This window comes from Podarcis bocagei, assembly GCF_964188305.1.
Source record: "Podarcis bocagei genome assembly, chromosome: 6".
Lineage (NCBI taxonomy): Eukaryota > Metazoa > Chordata > Lepidosauria > Squamata > Lacertidae > Podarcis > Podarcis bocagei.
Window position 1 is genome coordinate 101,818,936 of NC_138130.1, and position 16,134 is coordinate 101,835,069.

At 44.3% G+C, this 16,134-nt stretch overlaps 1 protein-coding gene and 1 long non-coding RNA gene across 6 annotated transcripts in view; one reads left to right on the top strand and one right to left on the bottom strand.

Annotated features, from left to right (window-relative positions):
* FAM168A (family with sequence similarity 168 member A) overlaps positions 1 to 16,134 on the bottom strand; it is a 168,934-nt gene that overhangs the window by 150,041 nt on the left and 2,759 nt on the right. Inside the window, exon 1 of one of the 5 annotated variants that reach the window (XM_081197461.1) lies at positions 14,330 to 14,450. The exons of the other annotated variants lie outside the window; for them this stretch is intronic. The gene's annotated coding sequence lies outside the window, so the exon portion shown is untranslated. Of the gene's footprint in view, positions 1 to 14,329; positions 14,451 to 16,134 lie in introns of those variants that run through there. 5 annotated transcript variants of the gene reach the window in all.
* Positions 1 to 16,134, top strand: part of LOC308588853 — a 271,876-nt gene that overhangs the window by 77,885 nt on the left and 177,857 nt on the right. The gene's annotated exons all lie outside the window — the stretch shown is intronic.

A 16,134-nucleotide genomic window follows, 5' to 3' on the forward strand; every position in this document is an offset into this window, starting at 1 on the left:
TTTGGTACTGTAGGTCAGTATTAGCCTTATATCGCAGGCCGGGGGGGGGGGGGGTTGAAATGGAGAAAAACAGGAGCTCGGCTAAAGCTTCTGCCTTGTTTCAAACAATGGTTGGTTTAACAAGCTGGCTTCATTACTCATTTTTGGGAGGGGGCACAATGTGTGAGGCCAAGACTACACTCAGGCTCCTCCAAATAGCACTAAACAGAGCCAGAGAACCTTTTCAGCTCAAGGGCCGAATTCCACTGTGGGCAGCTTTCCGGGGGCCACTTACCAATGGTAGGTGGGGCAAGAGGATAAAGTGGGTGCAGCAATGGATGTGGCTGCTGTCTTTGTACAGTGGGCTACATTTCAGCCATGCAAAAATGTTTTTTCTACACATATGCACGCACCCACACAAACCTTCTCCATCCAGGCAGGTAAGAGGCATTAACACAGCTCAAGAACCCTTTGGAAGGCAGAGGGCAGGGCTAGTAAGGGGTGTGGCCTAAGGAGTGGGCGTGGCCTTGGACGTAGGCATGGCCTGGGTAGAGCCTCAAGACCTGGAGAATGACATTTGGCCTGTGGCCTTAAGGTTTCCCAACCCCTGCAGTAAACCATGGTTTAGTGCAACATATGTTGCACACATTCTAGAGAGTCTAACATTCTCAAACGTACCAGAGAAAAGTCTAACCTTAGCACGTTGTGTGCTAAAATTCTGATAAGTCAGTTCTGCTAACCATGAGTAGGCAAACTAGGGGCCGGATCCGGCCCAATCGCCTTCTAAATCCAGCCCACGGACAGTCCGGGAATCAGCTTGTTTTTACATGAGTAGAATGTGTCCTTTTATTTAAAATGCATCTCTGGGTTATTTGTGGGGCCTGCCTTGTGTTTTTACACGAGTAGAATGTGTGCTTTTATTTAAAATGCATCTCTGGGTTATTTGTGGGGCATAGGAATTCATTCATATATTTTTTTCAAAATATAGTCCGGCCCACCACAAGGTCTAAGGAACAGTGGACCAGCCCCTGTGCTAAGTGGTACAACTGCTGGACAATCACACTTTAAATTCAACTGCACAATGTTAGATGGTGAAAGACCCGAGAAACCAACTGTTATCAGGAGAAGCACTTCAGCAAACAGAATAACAGATCTTACTCACAGAAGACCACAGCTGTTAGGTGCTAAAATACTAGGCTTGAGCAATACACACCAGTTATTGTATACCCTGTAAAGGATTTGGATTCTTAGATACAGAACTGCCTTATACCTTCGGTCCTTCTAAGCCAATATTGTATCCCTTAACTGACAGCAGTCCTCCACTGTCTCACTCTTCCCGGTCCTGGTACCCAAGAGATGCTGTGTGCTGAATCAGGGACCTTCTCCGTGCAGAGCAGATTTTCTACACTAAGCTATGGCCCCTCCCCTAATTAAGAGCATTACTTGTTGCATCAAGCTCCTGTGGCACCCAATTAAGTAATGACACCAAAGAGGCACTCCTAATTAATAAGGAAGTCCTCCACAAGCCTATACACATGTGAATATCTCAACCAGAGCCCAAGACAGCTGACTAGATAATTTATTCCTCTTTAAAAACACTCAAGGTGGCACACAATTAACTCCAGAGGAGGAGTACTCTGTGAAGGCAATTCTTTTGAGAGGCTTATATTTCTCTCAGCAATGTTCAGCCATTAAATAGGCTACATGAGGAATTCAAGGCAAAATAATGGCAATGACCAATAAAGAAATAAGCCACATTATAGACAATATAATCTCCAGAGGGATAGCTGTCCTAGTCTGTTGAAGCCAGAATAGAGTCTCGTGGCATGTTCAAGTCAGACAAATTTTATTATGGCGCAGACTTTCATGGATTACATGCCTGAGCATTGTGGTCCATGGATACATGTAGTAGATTAGGAAGGAACAGGTAAGCTACTTGCCTAGAAGGAATTATTACTTGGCCCTGGAAATTCTAAGGAATGGAGAGCCCCCAAAGATAATCTGATTTTATGTATTTATATAAATCTCCAGCATCCCCTTCTTCCTTAGGCTCCAGCGGGTAAAACAATGACACAGGCACACTTAAATAATCTTAATGATCATACAACCAACCACTACAAGCAGAGCTGTCTTAAGCATATGCAGCGCTGGGGTGCAAAGATCCGCCTGGCGCCCGCCCCCAGGTTGCCCAGTCCCAGGAGCGCAGGATGGCGGAGCTGGCCAGCCACATCAGCATCTCACTGGCTCACCCGAACTCGTGGCGCAGAGCTGCCCGCAGAAGAGCCCACCACAGCGCACCAACCGACGGGCAGGCTCTGCCCTGGACTCAGCTCTCGGGCCCCGGACTCTCGGCCTGCCACCCCTGAGAGCCCGGCGCCCCGCACCCCTAGCGCCTATGGGTAAGACGGCCCTGACTACAAGCAAGTTTGCAAGGGGGACCCGCAATAATATGTTGACTGGTAGTTTGCTCCAGACGGTTATGGCCAGACTGCTAATAATAATAATAATAATAATAATAATAATAATAATAATAATAATTTATTTGTATCCCGCCCATCTGGCTGGGTTTCCCCAGCCACTCTGGGTGGCTTCCAACAAAGATGAAAAATACACTAAAATGTCACATATTAAAAACTTCCCTGAACAGGGCTGCCTTCAGATGTCTTCTGAATGTCAGGTAGTTGTTTATCGCTTTGACATCTGATGGGAGGGCGTTCCACAGGGCGGGCACCACTACCAAGAAGGCCCTCTGCCTGGTTCCCTGTAACTTGGCCTCTCGTAGTGAGGGAACCGCCAGAAGGCCCTCGGCGCTGGACCTCAGTGTCCGGGCAGAACGATGGGGGTGGAGACGCTCCTTCAGATATACTGGACCGAGGCCGTTTAGGGCTTTAAAGGTCAGCACCAACACTTTGAATTGTGCTCGGAAACGTACTGCTAAGCACTTTTCAAGGATACTGGAAACTGGCTAACATGTGGCCCTCCAAATGGACTTGAATCAGCTCCAGCTAGCATGGGCAGTGGCCAAAGATGACGCAGTCCAATATCTGGAGGGCTGCGGGTTAGATTTCTTTATCTATATGTTTTTTGGTTCCATTCTAATGCCTCCATTCTATCCCGGTTCCTGCCTCTCCCCACTGACAGTTTCTTCCCTCCCAGACACACAAAACCCCACACCATTTGAGTTATTGTGGGGCTGTTTTATGAGGCAGTTCCTCCTCCTTGGGGTTCCCCCCACCCTGCCTGCAGATTTCTTTGTATTCTGCAAACCCTGGCGCCACTTCCGATACCATTTTCTTATTTATGTGCAACGCCATTTTTGCCACAATAAGACAAAGCACAGGAAAAATCGAATTGTTACTGGCATATCCCGAGGAGTAAGATACATGCACATCCTTTGAAGCAAACCTACATCATCCTGTTCTTCCACTGTGTAAATACCTCAGGCAAGGCAACGCTTCTGAAAGACCCAAAACGTGAAAAAGTTCGACTCAGTCAAAATGAATAGGGACAAGTGGCAAGCAAACATTAGGCGCCTAACCTGGGAGGCAAATCCCTAGCATTGCTTTATACAAACATTTCCTAACTTCTTGCTCACCCTATCCTGAAAAAACAAAAACAGGCAACACTCGTGTTTCATTAAAATACAACTAAACAGCTTGCACACACACATTTATGCATGCAGATTTACACACGGCCTACCAAATACAACCAAAGAGTTTCTTTTTCTACGTAACACACAGATCAGAGAGCATGCAACATCTTCCTCAGAGACGGCAAGGAATATGATCCTTTCAAAGCATGCAGTACTTTGAGAAAATGGAAGAGACTTGCAGGAGAAAGTATCTCGGGGACATAATTCTTGAAACACTCAGGACGTAAGCTGCCTCGACTGCTGTCAGATGCTTGCGGGCTAGATAATGGACTACATAAGGCACACCCTGAACAGCTGCAGCCCAACACATCATGCAGAGCACAGGAGATAAACATTTATTTAATTCACCCTATAAACATGAAAGGAAGTAACTTCTCTGCAAATCCTCTCCAGAAAACCTTTTATGAGCAACTCCCCATTATCACCTTCCAGGGGAAATTCACAATGGTGAGGTGTCAAGACCAGGACCAGGACCGGCATTCAGTCATGGAGGGCACTTGCTGAGGACCCCTCACTGGCCCAACCTGCCACCCATTCACTCACCACTGGGCCAGACTCCCATCCGCAGCAGCTGCTCACCTCTGTCCTCCCTGCTTTATCTGAGCAGCAGCACTGGCAGTTTCTTCACCACCACCTCCCTTGCCCGGGCTTTGCAAAAGGGCCAAGATCAACCATCCCCAAACTCGGCCCTCCAGCTGTTTTGGGACTACATCTCCCATCATCCCTAGCTAACAGGACCAGTGCTCAGGAATGATGGGAACTGTAGTCCCAAAACAGCTGGAGGGCTGAGTTTGGGGATGCCTGGCCAAGACGATCCTGCCAAGAGGCTGGCATTACGGGTAAAGTGGCCAGGCATCACCTGTCCTGCTGCAGTGGTTTGCCACAACAGCTGGAAAGGCTCTTAAAATATAGACATTTTTAGAGCTTTTTCAGATACATAGAGGTTTTTAAAGTCTTTCTAGCAAACTGTGATAGCGGCACAGGTATTCTCCTGGCCACCTCTTGGCCCTTTCACAGAGCCCAAACGGTAGGTCTATCCTAACAGATCTATCAACCATAATTTGGCACCAGCAGGACACTTCAATTATGCAAAGTTGCTGCAGCAAAATAGGTCACGACATATGTAAGGTGGCCTTTGCTACTGGCAAATATTTCTTCGTGACTTCCCAAGAGCAACAGTAACACACATTTCTAAATTGCAACTCAACCTTTTAATCACAGGGCTATCATGAATTCTTACTCAGGGAGACTAGCCAGTTACCTAGTAACCACCTGGCAGCCCAAAGCAAAAGAGAATGGACTGTATGTTGGGCTAATTACCAAACCATATGGGAAACACTAGACTAGATCTGCAGAGGATAAAAAGAGTAGATTAGCTAGCATATTATAGAAATTAACCACAACAGGAGACTTTTGAGCCAAAATACGCGAGCTATTTCCATGAGAATAAAATCACAGGCATTTATGAGTCCTGGGGATCATACTATCATTAAAAACAAACAACCCATTTAAGCAACTATTTGTAAGATAAAAGAGCATTATTGTATTTATTGTTCCATCCACTGCAGCAGAGGGCTTGAGACTGAATGATCATTTACCAGAAGGAGCAATTTCTAAGAAATTGCAGTTCAAACCTCCATCTTATTACTCCCTTTGTGATGTGCAGATATATAGTCCATGGGAAAGAAGAAGAAAAATTGCACAGCAACACACATAAACTATCCTCTTATGACACAGTATCTGCAACGGTTAGGGCTTATTTTACTGTATCAATGCCTGTGTTTTCATAAGATAGAATTTCTAAGTCTGGAAAAAAGAGCCGACTTGTAACCCAGCTGCAACACTGTCTGAGAAGGGAGATCTTGGCTTCCATTGTTTATGCTCAAATAACCTCTAGGTTATACTGCTGCAATGTGTTGTAGAGCTGCATTTGAACGGAGTTCAGAAATTATAGTGCAGAACATGGTGGCTAGACTGTTAACTGGGACAGGAAGGCATGAATATTTAGCACTGATTCTGGCCCAACTGCACTGGCTGACAATCTGTTCTCTGGGCCCTATTCAGAGTGCTGGTTTGACCTACAGCTTGGAACCTGCCCAGACCCCAAGATCATCATTCGAGGCCCCTCTCTGCACATCACCTCCAAAGGGAGGCGTGGGAGACAGCAGCAAGATTATGGTCCTTTTCTGTAATAGCTCTGCATCTTATTGGAAGCCAGCCAAAGTGGTTGGGGCAACCCCATCAGATGGCTGGCATACAAATAATAAATTATCATCATCATCATCTATGCTCTCTCCAGGAAGGTCTGCCTGGCACCACTGCCTTCATTCAAGTGCCAGGCAAAGCTTTTTAATGACTATTTCCCAAGGGTTTGCAAGGCACCAACAACTGAATGCTTTTATTTTACACTTTATTCTATGACTCAAAGTCATTCCTCCTAGTTAAACACAGACTGAACATTTAAGTGGTGATTCACAATCACTCTGGGAAGAGGAGAATGGGAGCTCAAACTCTTGGGTTTGGTACAGCAGTTTCAGCTGTCCTGTCCCCATCTGTTTATCAGGTAGCTCAAAGTCGGCTCCCAGCAGAACTGTGTTTTGCGAATGGCAGCTTGCTACATTTGGGGCTGATCAGAGACACTGAAGCGCCAAGGCATTTTCAATGGAAATACTTCTGTTTCATTATCAGTTCCACATTATAAAATGTTAAGACTACATTAGGTAGTCTTCTGGGTTATGATACAAGACATCAGCAGAATTTGCCTTCGAGGATATCTGGAAGGGCATTATCAACTCTGATAAGAAGGCCTGGAGGAATCACTTATCCCCATTTGAAAACAATTATCATTTTGTTTCCTTGGGCTTAATTCTGCTATGATTTGTTAATGGACTCAGATGTGACACGAACGGTGTGATACAGATTGCAAAATTAATAGCAATTCTGCAGTACAAAACCAAGTGCAAGAAATCTATAGAGCCTACATAATAAAGTTTAGTAATAAAATAATTACAAAGTAAGATTATATCACTTTCAACTCAGTAAATACAAAAGGACACCTTGATTCTGATCTCATCAGTCCCTCCATCACAATTATTTTGTGGACAAATCAGAGGAATCAGGCTGAGGGAATTTGGCAGACAGGAAGACCGCCAAGATCTCTTGGGATATGGTTACCAACTCCCCATTTAGGCTCTTGGGAAGCTGTGCTTGCTCCCTTCAGAGCAAGTACAATTTTGCTGCTCTCTGTAGGGCTAAGACAAGAGTCTGTGTGTTGCTTTCCACAGCTGGTACATTCATCAGTAACACAAGAGAGATGCATATACGTAAAAAGGGATCCACAATTCCACATGCCATGGTGTGCATTTGACCCCTGTTGGGTACAGATAGCCTAGCCACAGCTATCCATGTCCTGGTAATTTCAGGGGTGGACCACTGCAATGTGCTTTATGCAGGGCAATGTACTTTTATGAGGCACAACATCAATATGCTGGTGACACCTAGATCTACCTGTTCCATCCGAATCAGGAGTGGCAGTTGAGCTGCTGAGCCAATGCCTGGAGGCAATAATGGGCTGGATGTGAGCCAATAAACTGAAGCTGAATCCAGACAAGATAGCCATGCTATGTATTTGGGGTTCTTGAGCACAGGAAGTAGAAATACTACCAGGTGTGGACGAGGTTGCACAGGGGCATTATTTGGGGTGGCCCTTGATGCAGTACTGTCACCTGAAGCCCAGGTGGTTTCAGGTTGCCAGGAGTACCCATTTCGAACTGTTGTACCCAGCCTTCTCTAGGGTGAAGGGGAGGTGAAGCACATACGTAATAAATAAATATGTTACTCTAATCCAGTGTTTCTCAACCTTGGGTCCCCAGATGTTGTTGGACTACAACTCCCATCATCCCTGAGCTCTGGCCTTGCTAGCTAGGGGTGATGGGAGTTGTAGTTCAACAACATCTGGGGACCCAAGGTTGAGAAAGGCTGCTCTAATCCAATATAAACTCTAGGATTTTGAAAACTCAGATACCCATATTGTTATATTACTTATGGTATATAGGTGCTAATTTCTGTACGTTGTAACTCATTATAAGCTAAAACAAATGGGTAGACAAACATATCACTCTTTCTGTTGATAAAGTGGATGTTCTGTATGCACCAGGAAAATCTACCCTGAGGTGCTTCTATTAACATGGCAGGATCAGGCAATTAGTTTTTAACTTTGTTTAAATTTAAGAACGTCTTCTTAACTGGATTATGGACAAATTAACTGGCTTGAGGCTTTACATGACTACACAGACCAAAACCCCAGAGAGATAAAAATAGAAAGCTTATTAAGACATACAGATAAGCAGGCAAAGTCCTATGGGGTATAGAGTCAATCAGCCTGGGGGGAAATGTTGATCTGGTCAAGTGTTCACAGTTTTAGGAATCCCTAGGAAAAACACTACTCAAATTATGTACCACTAACCTTGCTAGTAAGGGATTTCTACATGGTCAAAATAATCATATTTAACAGGGCAAAAGCAATATTTAAATATGGCCTGAGGCTTGCAGACCTCTTAGGCCTCCCCTGTGATGGAGAATAAGATAATTTAGCAAGTGCTTGCTCAAGTACTAACTTTAAGAGAAGAAAGGACCATGATGGGAATTAGCATGACCTTCTTAATAGTGGCCCCTGAGTTGAGCTGCAAAATTTTACCTCAGTATTTTCACTGAGGAACCTCTATAAAGCTCGTTGACACTGCTTAACGTCTGGAGGTTGCAGGGAGGTTTCAAACTTTACTGCTGCTTTTGGAGCTGGGTGCTATAATTAACAGTGTGTTATATTTATGGTTTCCTATGTAATTAAGGAGTTATTAATAATTATATTGGGATGCTTTTTTCCTGTCATGAATTGCCTTGAGCTTACCAAGAGGCAGGATACAAGTGTTATAAAACAAATAAAGAGTCTGCCATCTGAAGCTCTGCTATTTTTCACTTCCATTTCAATTAACAGAAAAAGGCAGAGGGAAGATGTGATTGCGCCACTGTGGCTGCCACTTCATTTTTGTTATTTGCAACATTATTTTTTATGCTAATTTTAGTGTTTTGTATTTTAGGTACCTTTCATCGTTATTTTCACTAGCTGCTTTGAAAGGCCCATTTCTAAATTAAGACACCCATTTAACTTACTTTTTTTAAAAAAAATCTAACCTAAAATCCTTCCTTGAATGTAACTGCAATTTATTGTTCTCTGTATTTTCAAACATGAGTCTGACCAAACTGAAGGCAGTGGAAGACAGAAGTGCCTGGCATGCTCTGGTCCATGGGGTGACGAAGAGTCGGACATGACTCAACGACTAAATGACAACATTGTTAATATGTCTGTAAAGGAATGTTCGACGCTCCCAGTAAGCGTGAATGCCAACACGAATGCTACAGAACTAACCTGCACCATTCGAGTCTATGCTTTTCCCATTCGAGCAAATACTGATTTAGGGTGAAGACCAAGTTCCCTGCTATTTTCCCCAAGTTGTCATTTAAGGTAAGGAAATAAATGTGTCTTAATAAAATTAAAGGGAAAGGGAAAGGGAAAGGGACCCCTGACCATTAGGTCCAGTTATGACTGACTCTGGGGTTACAGCACTCATCTCGCTTTATTGGCCGAGGGAGCTTCCAGGTCATGTGGCCAGCATGACTAAGCCGCTTCTGTCGAACCAGAGCAGCACACGGAAACGCCATTTACCTTCCCGCCGGAGCAGTACCTATTTATCTACTTGCACTTTGACGTGCTTTCAAACTGCTAGGTTGGCAGGAGCAGGGACCGAGCAACGGGAGCTCACTCCGTCGCGGGGATTCAAACCGCCGACCTTCTGATCGGCAAGTCCTAGGCTCAGTGGTTTAAGCCACAGCGCCACCCGCGTCCCTTGTTAATAAAATTAAGTACTAGCAAAATGTTTGTCGTTATAGTGGGGTGAGTGTGCGTGTGCACATATAGGGATGATTTGTATAGCTGCTAAGACTGCGGGGGGCAGGTAATGCATCTGTCTACATGCAGAGGCACACACGTGATTCCTATCATTGAGGATGAGAGCATCCACTATCTGGGGTGAAAGACACGTCTTGTCCTCACACAGCCCTGTAAGATTTGTTGCTTACAGGTCCCAGTCATCCTACTGAAAAATGTTTTCCTGCTACAGACTGTAGTCTATATGTAAGATAGACACATTTCTAAAACGTAATTTCTACAGCCCCACTCTTCCCTGAGTGGAACTGTTTTTACTATGAAATCACTTCAAGCTTCAATGGGAACTGATTCATCAAATAAACAGTACCCTATGTTAAGACCACAAACAATATGTACATGTAATATGATGTTTGTAGTCATCATATTAGCCTGAATTAGGGCCATGTTTACCCAGCGCCCACAAAACCTGGGGCCAGCTCACTTCCAGCCATCAAACCAAAGAAGATCTCGGCTGAGCAAGATCTCTGAATGGAAAACCTGGGAAGCATAGAAAAGGGCTGGAAAAGAGCTCAAATCAAGAGCTCCAGCAGATATAATCAAGGCTGAAAGGCATTAAGTGAAGACAAATGAAGATTGTAAACTGGACTGAAGGGCAGACAGAGTGCTTGGGAGGGAAAGCACATAAACAGTGTTTCCCTTTTAACAAGCTCATCATCTCCAGCCACCCAGCATTTTATGAAAGAAGATAAAAAATCCAACCGTGATTGTAGCATTTTTAAAAGTGAGTCAGAAACAATTGTTAGGCTGAAGGATACACTCAGGCTGCCTAAGCAGGGTGCCTCTGCAATTGTGGCCATTTCAGAGCTTACCTGCATTTCCAAGACTGATTAGATGAAATTTTGCTATGCTTGAGCCGAAATACTGCAGGGAGTCAGAACAGGGACAATTTTCTAAAACATCCTGGGTTGTTGCCTAAGAGATGTTTTGTGTTCTCGGACAACAGCAATTATTCCTCACTGGGATTTCTCAATTGTCGGAAAAGTATAGAGGGCCATCAATGCTGTTCTCTCTTTTGGGGGAGGGGGGCATACCAACCATTATATATTTCACACACAAAAAAGTTCATTACAGGCAGTTTTTCTTTTTAGATGTACTTTAGTCAAAGCTCAATCCGACAAGTGACACAGCAGCATTTGAATAAAGAAACTGACAGGTGCATTATTCAGCCTCGCTAGAGAAAAATAATCAAATAGACATTTCACATCATAACTATAGTGTTGCTCAGATTTAACATTTAAGCTATTCCCAAGAGCTATTTCTTAGCAAATTAGTAACAAATTATTCATCGAATGAAATCTCCCCCTTCGAATCTGCTTACTCCAGTATTATTTTTTTTTGGGGGGGGGAATACATGGTCGAGGGTTCAAATCCCTACTCAGCTATGAAGCTCACTGGGTTACGCTGGGCCAGTCACAGTCTTGGCTATCCTACCTCAGAGGGTTGTTGTGGTGATATAATGGGGAGGTGGAGAAGCATGTTCCCCACCTGGAGCTCCTTGGAGGAAAAAGTGGAATATCAACGTAAAAATAAAATAAACTGCCATCTGGATTCTCCCTTCAATGTCCATGGTATGGGTTTCCTTTCATTTCTTCCTCCCTTTCTCGTGTGCCCATTCTTTTAAATGGAAACTGGTGAAAAAGCAGTATGTAAATGTGACAAACATATACATTAATACGGTAACCCTACCTCTATTATTTTGATGATTGCAGCTCAAGCCTATGAACACAGTCTGGGTGGAATCCAATGTATGGAAGTGAGAGCTGGACCATAAAGAAGGCTGATCGCCAAAGAATGGATGCTTTTGAATTCTGGTGCTGGAGGAGACTCTTGAGAGTCCAATGGACTGCAAGAAGATCAAACCTCTCCATTCTGAAGGAAATCAGCCCTGAGTGCTCACTGGAAGGACAGATCCTGAAGCTGAGGCTCCAAGACTTTGGCCACCTCATGAGAAGAGAAGACTCCCTGGTAAAGACTCTGATATTGGGAAAGATGGAGGGCACAAGGAGAAGGGGACTACAGAGGATGAGGTGGTTGGACAGTGTTCTCGAAGCTACAAACCTGAGTTTGACCAAACTGCGGGAGGCAGTGGAAGACAGGAGTGCCTGGCGTGCTCTGGTCCAGGGGGTCACGAAGAGTCGGACACGACTAAACAACTAAACAACAACAACTACGCCTGAAGTTTCGACAGTGCAAGGATTTCTGCTTTCACAAAGGAGTGTTTCCCCCGACCCCCAGCATGCACCCAAAATCTGTTCTGGAGCAGATCTGGGGAAGGCATTGGGGAAGAAGGGTAAAATCCCAGCGCAAAATGACGGGACACAGCAGAGTACCCTCTGCTACAGGTGCAACCTACTAAAATCAGTTAGCTATCCTGACAGTTAATCTGCAAGAGGCTAGAGTATGAACAGCTTTGCAGGATCAGGGCCAAGAGGCATACTACAAAAGCAGGTGAATCATATGTCCAAGGTCTATACCAGGGGTCAGCAAACTTTTTCAGCAGGAGGCTGGTCCACTGTCCCTTGTGGGGGGCCGGACTATATTTTGAAGAGAGAAAAAATGAACGAACTCCTATGCCCCACAAATAACCCAGAGATGCATTTTAAATAAAAGGACACTTTCTACTCATGTAAAAACACGCTGATTCCCGGACCGTCTGCGGGCCGGATTTAGAAGGCGACTGGGCCGGATCTAGCCCCCGGGCCTTAGTTTGCCTACCCATGGTCTATACAGAGGGTCACGGTCCTCAAATGTGGTCCTTCTATTCACTATCACATAGGGAACAGCTTGGGATTGTTTCTTTGCATTCAGAAAATATGAAAGGCTGACTACAACACCAAAGACCAGAAAGAGCTGGAGCCTCGCGGATGCAAGCAGAGAAAGCGGGGCAGTAAAGGAGGCTGGAGGTCCCAGCTACTGCTAGCTGGCAGAATTTATATTATCAACAGCCAGGAAGGAGTGAATTGTTTCCAGGTGCAAAATGAAGCACAAAAAACCCCAGTCAACTATTTAGCAGTCTGCTATAGGGTAACTGCTTAGCACTGCACAAAGGCTACTGAACCAGATAACCTGGGTTCAAGATGTAATACCCAACCATACCCCCTTCCCAACAGTATTGTGATCGTAAGTCATGTTATCACCAGGAATAAATTCCATTGATTCAAACAGGAGTTAAAAGTAATTATGTAGATTAGCAGTGGATTGCCAATCAACAATTAATATTATTTATTGAGGGATTAACACGGAGTTATTAAGCTTATCTGCATTCAGGAAAATTGTTTACAAATATTAAATGTTATTTCTCTATGAATTCATTAGTAACTGAAATACATGTTCCAACACCTGTAAGTAGTTAATATGTATAATTTAATAAACCAGGCAGATATTGGAAAAAAGGTGGCAATTGGGAAAAAAATTTAAATGGCCAAGATGTGATTTGATGGCAGAATGATTTTTGGTCTGCAGCCTGTATTCTGCCTCATTATACTCCCCTCTGGCTCTAACCAGACTATAATCAGCAGCCACTTCACAGTTAACATTTCATCACCAAATAACACTGTTGATTCAATCAAGCCCAGCAAAATGTTTCCCTTAAGATGCTTTCATCATCTGCATTTCTTGAAGAAATGCCCTTCCTTTCACCATCGCAACTTCTCAGTGAGAACAAATACTCTGCTGCATCTGAAATCATATTTTGATTAAAACATAAATGGAACCAATTGCCTTTCCCCCTCGTTGGCTAACACAACATGCCTTTGTCTGAAGGAAGGCAGGGAGACAGATGAGAGGAAAAACTCAACCTGCTCATTTTTCCACATTTGACAGTTTTCAGCACAAACTGAATTCCTTCTGGATGAAATTCAATCAACAGGAAATACAAGCTATAACCTGAATGCTTATCACCAAACAGGGCAGGGGAGGGAGGAACTGCTAGAGCAGAAAAGCCTTTCAGCAATGAATGGGGGGGGGGGGTTTGCCGTATTTCATGACTGTTTACAAAGAAGGATGAACACAGGACTACTTTCACCTCAACACTATTAATCAGCAATATAATGATAAACTTAATTGCCCTTATTATTGCTGTCCCAATAAATGAACTCTTGCAGCAATCTCTTTAAATATAAAAAGCCTTTTATCCCCATTCCAGCCTGTATTCATGATAGAAAATTAATGCAGCTGAACATTTCTCAGTCTTGCAATATATCTGCTTTCAGCCCACGGATGTTACATGATGACATTTTCAATCACATCAAATCCAAAGCTTGGGTTCCAGCACATCATTAAAGACAAGGCAGAAACTATACTCATTCCCCACTACATAGGGTTACACAACACCCATCCATTTGCTTTCCCCATTATGTACAAGGGCAGCCCTAGTTACATTTTAGGCAAATATACTGATGCCGATTTTTATTTTATGTGGTCACTACCATCCACACAATGTCCAAAGTGATTTACATGCAAAAAAAGGAACGTTGCAGAACACACACATTCCCCGGTTTCTCTAAAAGAATCCTTCTGCACAGCCCCAGAGTAACTTCCAAGAGTTGCCCTTTGCAAAGCTCAGAGGAGGTAGTAAAGGTTCAGAGTATTTGCCGTTCAGGAACTGCAGTGATGCTAAGCAAGTATATGTGTGCTCTTAATTCTCCTTCCAGCTCCCAAGAGGAGGGGAGGCAAATTAGAATCCCAGGTCTTACCTTCCCCACGCTCTTGCAAAATGCAGCGTTCCTCTGTCTAAAATGTGCATGTAACTCCCACAGCACCTCATCACAGATCAGTCTGGCATAGTACACGTAGGAGTCATTCTCTAAGTGTGCACATTCCAATACTCTGCATTGAACATTCATGACGCTTAAGAGGTGCTATGCTTATGAAACATTGCTGCAGAAGCTCGGCTGAGGAAGCATATATTTAGGCTGCAATCCTATGCACGCTTAGCTGACAGCAAGTCCCACCAAACTCAAGGGGCACTTTTGAGCGGGCATGGGCAAAATTACACTGCACTGATCACTATTCAGCTGGATGTATGCCATCTTTACAAGCTCCCTATTTTCACAGCCATTCCTGTAATTTGGTCCTCTCCCTACTGGTACTGCCACCCTCGCTCCAAAAGGCATTCTTCCCAGTGTTAGAAACTGAGTGGCACCTTAAACCTAGGATATGGGCACTGCAATGGAGTTTCTATGCATGCTTTTTTATAACAAGAATACAAAGCTGAAAATGAATGAACTGCAGCTAAAATCTTATGTTCATTTTTCACATGGTCGAGTCCTTCCCCCTGCCCATCCCCCTAATGAGGGTCCCTTCTCCAGTCTTCAGAGAGTGGCTGGATGTGGGGAGGCAGGAAAAGGTCCTCCTTTTCTTCCAGAAATGGCAGTTTCAGTCTGAAATCTTAGGCTCAGTACTGCGCCCAGAGCTCAGAAACTGCTTGCATTAATGCAATTCCCTGTCGCAAAGCGCACCTAGAACAATGGGAGTTTCGAACGCCAATTTCTCCCAATCTCTTCCCCAAATATTAACCTTTGATATCCATGCTGAGTATGAACACGTTTAGATAACCCATCCCAGACCCCTCCCATCAAGATGTTATCTCGCTACCCTCACCTGCCTGTTTTACCTATCTCACTATCAGCAATACCCCAATTTACCCTCACCATACTCCCTTTGCCTAAACAATCATATTAAACAACTGCTTCATTAAGACAGAAAACATGATGTGCCCATCCAGTTCTCTCCCAGGGGCCAATTTTTTTATGCCACACCCCTCGTGCCTATACTAGTGCCATGATCAAGTTCACTCATGGCAACATGCTGGAATTCTTTCAAAACTTCTTGCTGGCATGCTGGCTTGCAAGCCCTAATTCCCATGCACTCCTTTCACTCTGGCTTTTGGTGTATTCCCCTCATCCACCCCCAAAGCATGCTGTTCGATCCCTTCACGATTTCCACCACCGTGTTTCTTGGTCCACCCTGCTAAGCACCTTGAAAGATTCCCCATTTCATGCTATGGCCCTGTACTAATCCACAGTGTTCTAAAGCCATCTACTTTAAAGCCTTTATGGACCATCTTGCTTTTCCTCCATAACGCCCAACAAGCATCCAGAAATTATCCCAAATCCATTTAATTATCCCTTTTGTCTCACCCACAAACACATTTCCCCTTCCCAAACACAGGGCTTTTGTGATACCCCTGTACCAGCACACCGCATTCCCACTCCTGCTACGCTCCTTTGCCCCTGCTACACCAGATATCAGTGTCTTGTGTCAATGCAAGGCCAATGCCCTTTACCATCTCCCATTGCCTCAATGCCTGTTGCCACCATCTGCCTCGTCCCAACCCTTAACTCTAACAGGGACTTCCTCTGTCCCTATCACAGGCACACCAATGCCACCTGTTAAAGCCATCTTGCCCATGGGATACTGCCACTCTCTAAGACAGTGTTTCCCAACCTTTTTTGGGCAAAGGCACACTTGTTTGATGAAAAAAATCTCGAGGCACACC